Below are 5,263 nucleotides of genomic sequence, written 5' to 3' on the forward strand. Positions count from 1 at the left end.
CCAGAGACAGCCGCATCTTCTTTTGCAGTGCCAACCCTCGTCTCATAGACAAGATGGTGAAGGTCGGTGTGAGCAGTTTGGCCGTGTCGAGGCGCCTGGTTACCAGGGCTGCCTTCTCTTGTGACAAAGTGGACATTGTTGCCATCAACGACCCCTTCATTGACCTCCAACTACATGGTCTACATGTTCCAGTATGACTCTACCCAGCAAGTTCAACGGCACAGTCAAGGCTGAGAATGGGAAGCTTGTCATCAATGGGAAGGCCATCACCATCTTCCAGGAGCGAGATCCCGCTAACATCAAATGGGGTGACGCTGGTGCTGACTATATCGTGGAGTCTACTGGCGTCTTCACCACCATGGAGAAGGCCGGGGCTCACCTGAAGGGTGGGGCCAAAAGAGTCATCATCTCCGCCCCTTCCGCTGATGACCCCATGTGCTTGTGATGGGTGAACCACGAGAAATATGACAACTCCCTCAAGATTGTCAGCAATGCATCCTGCACCACCAACTGCTTGGCCACCCTGGCCAAGGTCATCCATGACAACTTTGGCATCGTGGAAGGGCTCATGACCACAGTCCATGCCATCACTGCCACTCAGAAGACTGTGGATGGCCCCTCTGGAAAGCTGTGGCGTGATGGCCGTGGGGCAGCCCAGAACATCATCCCTGCATCCACTGGTGCTGCCAAGGCTGTGGGCAAGGTCATCCCAGAGCTGAGCGGAAGCTCACTGGCATGGCCTTCCGTTCCTACCCCCCAATGTATCCGTTGTGGATCTGACCTGCCGCCTGGAGAAACCTGCCAAGTGTGATGACATCAAGAAGGTGGTGAAACATGCATCTGGGGGTCCACTAAAGGGCATCCTGAGCTACACTGAGGACCAGGTTGTCTCAAGTGACTTCAACAGTAACTCCCACTCCTCCACCTTTAATGTTGGGGCTGGCATTGCTCTTAATGACAACTTTGTAAAGCCCATTTCCTGGTATGACAATGAATATGGCTACAGCAACAGGGGTGGTGGACCTCATGGCCCTCATGGCCTCCAAGGAGTAAGAAACCTGGACCACCCAGCCCAGCAAGGATTACTGAGAGCAAGAGAGAGCCCTCAGTTGCTGAGGAGTCCCCATCCCAACTCAGCCCCCAACACTGAGCATCTCCTCACAATTCCATCCCAGACCCCATAACAGGAGGGGCCTAGGGAGCCCTCCCTTCTCTCTTGAATACCATCAATAAAGTACGCTGCACCCTCAAAAAAAAAAAAAAAAAAAAAAGAACAAGAATGGCTTCCATAGGCTCTTATTTTAAGTCTTAGTCACTAGGGAATGGAATTACTTGGGAAGGATTAGAAGGTCTGGCCTTGTTTGAGTAGGTGTGGTTTTGTGGAAGAAAGTATATCACTGGGGTGGACTTTGAGGACCCAATAGCCTAACCCAGGCCCTGCAGCTCTCTTCTTCCTATTGACTGTGGTCAGGATATAGAACTCTCAGTTACCATGCTACTATGCGCCCTACCACAAGCATAGTGAATTAAACCTCTGACTATAAGCAAGCCTCAAGTGCTGTCTTTTATAAGAGTTACTGTGGTTATTGTGACTCTTCACAGCAATAAAATACTGACTAAAGACAAATGTTGGAACTAGAAAGCAGAGTATTGCTGTGGTGTGATTGACTATTCTGTTTGTTGATGGTATGTGGACTTTGCGATTATGGATTAGGGAAGCAGCTGAACAACTTAAGTGGGGCTTAATAGGCCATACTAGTAGGAGTAGGAAAGACAGTGGTGCTAAGAGCAATGCTGATTATGACAGCCCAGCTCAAGAGGTTTCAGAGGAAAAGAATATTAGTAATTGGCCTAGGACAATTCTTACGATATTTTGGCAAAGAATGTGGCTGCTTTCTGCCTTTGTCCAAAATATCTGCCTAAAGCTAAATCGACACTTTTGGTGTTGACAGAGGAGATTTCAAGACAGTCTAGTATTGACTGTGTCATGTTGTTATTAATGGCAACTCTTATTCAGATTTATAATGGAAAATAAAACAAACCAACAAGCTGAGTGAGGAAAAATACAAAGTGTACTGTTTGAGGAGAAAAGGAGTATGAAGAAGTACAATGGAGCTAAGTCCAGTGATCAAGGAGATAAAAAGGTTAGAGAAAAGTCTGCTATTAAATGGTATAGAGGAAGTGATGACCTCAGGGTAAGACCTTACCCATCTACACTTGCAACTTATGAAAAGAAATTAAAGATGAGCTTAAGCAGTAGAGGAAAGCATAGGTAACAGAAAGCTGATACAAGTATAATTGAACGAGGGGCCAAGTTCCAGCCTCAGCAAGCAGAAGAACATGGCAGCTTTAGCTACATAGTTCTGATTTTAGAGGCAAGGGTACACAAAAGGGGTTGTGAAATTTCCTTCATGGCTAAAGGAAGCTACTGAGGTCAGTTATGTGTCATGGTTATCCCTACATGAACACCCAGAAAGACCATTGTGTTAAGATATGAAAGTGAAGCCTGGAGACTCCAAGATGTTACAGTGAAAGCGGTAGACCAGGTATGGAAGCAGTTCAAGGAGAGAAGTGTGGTATAGTAGTCAACAAAAGTTAAAGGTGTTAGAGATCTGAAGAATGCTTTGATTTTAGACATAGAGACCCATATAGGCTTTCTTTCTCCCTTGGTGATATACATATAGACCAGATTAGACCATTTTAAAAGAGATAAAAACAGGTTTATTAGGAAACAGCTCTTGAATAGGTTTACCAATCTCATAGATAGAGGTTAGTGAAGTAACACATTCAAGCTAAAGAAAGGTGTTTTAGAACTTTAGGCGAGAGGTGATGGTATGCCAGATAGGAGCTGGGATTGTGTCCCTACATGGTCAAAAACTGAGCTCCTGCCTGGGCACTCTTGGCTGGGTTGTGGGGAAACTCAAAGACAAGGGGTGATGACATATTAGCCAGGAAGAGTTTTCTCTAAGTGAGAGTGATGGTGGGGAGTGCTTTCTGTGCAGGCAGAGATGGAGAAAGAAGGACAATGGGGATTTTTGAGCTGTGCAGGGGATGGGCATGTGTTCTAGCCTATCACAGAGTTGAGAGTTTTCCCAGCTGATTTTAGGTGTTGCTTGTTCCAGTATTTCCTCACTATTCTTCCCTTCCTCTCATTAGGAATGCTAATGTATGTTTTATGCCACTGTAGGTTGGAAATATGTGATCTGCTTTTTGATTTTGATTTTTGGGGAGGTTACAGTTAAGATTGCCTTGGCATTCAGAAGAGACTTTGAACTCTGGACTTTGAAACAGTGTTTAGACTGTGATAGACCATGCATACTACTGAAGTTGGACTGAGTGCATTTTTGCATTGTAATATGGTTAAAAGCCCATAGGGGTCAGACAGTGGAATGTGGTGGTTTGAATAAAAGTGACCCCTATAAGCTCATATGGTTGAATACTTAGTAACCAAGGAGTGGCATTACTTGGGAGGGATTAGGACGTGTGACCTTGTTGTAATAGGTAAGTTCTTGTTATAGGAAGTATATCACTAGGGGTGGCCTTTGAGGTTTCAAAGGTCCAAGTCTCTTCCTGCTGCTTGTGGAACCACATATAGAACTCTCAGCTACCATGTCTGCCTACATGCCACCATGAGGATAAATGAATGAAACCTTGAAAGCAAGCCATAGTTAAATGCTTTCTCTTATAAGAATTGCTGTGTTCATGGTGTCTCCTCACAGCACTAGAACACTAAGATATCTTTCAATCATGGAATCAGAAATAGTGCCAGAAAAAATTTGGATTGGAGAAAATAGCTGTGAAAGATCTCTTGTCTTCAGTGATGAATTTACAGTAGGCACATATTTTCTACACATCTGGTCTTCTCTTTATTTGCCTCCTTCTCTCTATTTTTTCTTTCCTTCCTTCACTTGGATTTATCGTATACAAAGGGGACTGGGAAAGCCATTGCTAAATAGGCAGACATTTTTATTTGTTTAGTTGAATTGTGAGTTGGTAAATTAAGACAGGAGGAGTCTTAGTTGACAACTGTGAGTGGAGCTTTGCATTTCTGATATTTAATTAAAGCAAATGGAGAGCAATAGAAAGAGAGAGAAAGCCAAGGGGCATGATCCTGCAGGATATCTGAGACTGCCAGTGCTTTGGAGAATCTACCAATACAGCATTGCATTAAACCTTTAAATGTGAGACTTTCATTTTATTAGATGGTAGAGACTGACCATTGCATGCAGAATGATCAGGGATCACATCAAAGAGGACACATCTCTTCTCTCTTTCTCTCCTCTTTCTCTTTAGTCAGAGAATTAAGTTCTCACCCCAAACTTGCATGTACTCTCTAAGTGTCTCATTTGCTGTTCTATTACTGTGAAGAAGCACCACGACCAAGTCAACTTATACCAGAAAACATTTAATTGGGATCTTGGTAACTGGCTTAGAGTTAATAATTATCAAGCAGGGAGTATGATGGCCTGCAGCCAGGCCAACCTGGTACTGAATAAACAGCTGAAGGACATATCCTGATCTGTAGGTGACAGGCAAAAAGGGAGTGCTTGGGCTTTTAAAACATTAAAGCTTACCCTCAGTGACATTCCTCCAAGTAGACCATACCTACTTCAATAAGGTCACACCTTCTAATCCTTCTCAGACAGTTTAACTAATCTTTCACTAACCAAGGATCAAACATTCATTTATGAGAGCCTATGGGAGCCATTATCTTTCAATCAACCATAGTTTAAAAAAATCTCTTTCACACTTCTGACAGAGAAGTGGCACTTACATATGACTTCTATACAAGGATTTGTTTTAATAGTCTTCTTAATTGCAGAAGATGAAATTCTTCTTCTAATGGTGTACCATCTGTTTGGTGGAAAATATGATGACAAATACCATTTTTCTCCATCTTTGTAAACTTCTAAGGGAAACATGGCACACTGATGACATAGAACAGTTTTTATAAAGTGGGCACATTGGCAACTGTTCCTCTGAATGAGAGGGTGGGAAAAAGATGGGAAGAGATGAAGACAGGACTTAGCCTGAGGAAGTTCCACATGCTTTCATTCTTTACAGAGAATAAAAGAGAACTGGAGAAATAAGATGTCTACAATTTGAGGTTAAGCTTTATCCCAGGGTATTTACTTTGCATGAGGGCCTATTTCCACCATATGTGCTATGATGTTCAAAAAAACCATGTATTTTCAAAGTGGGTATTATTGGTCGTATGGCTGATGGACCTACCATTGTTCTGTTCTACTGTAGCATGAATAAG

At 43.1% G+C, this 5,263-nt stretch overlaps 1 pseudogene; it reads left to right on the forward strand.

Moving 5' to 3' along the window:
* The first annotated feature begins 53 nt into the window (after window positions 1–53).
* Window positions 54–1,053, forward strand: LOC116897995 (annotated as a pseudogene).
* Window positions 1,054–5,263: the final 4,210 nt, after the last annotated feature.

The sequence above is a fragment of the Rattus rattus genome, chromosome 4, assembly GCF_011064425.1.
Source record: "Rattus rattus isolate New Zealand chromosome 4, Rrattus_CSIRO_v1, whole genome shotgun sequence".
NCBI classification, from domain to species: domain Eukaryota; kingdom Metazoa; phylum Chordata; class Mammalia; order Rodentia; family Muridae; genus Rattus; species Rattus rattus.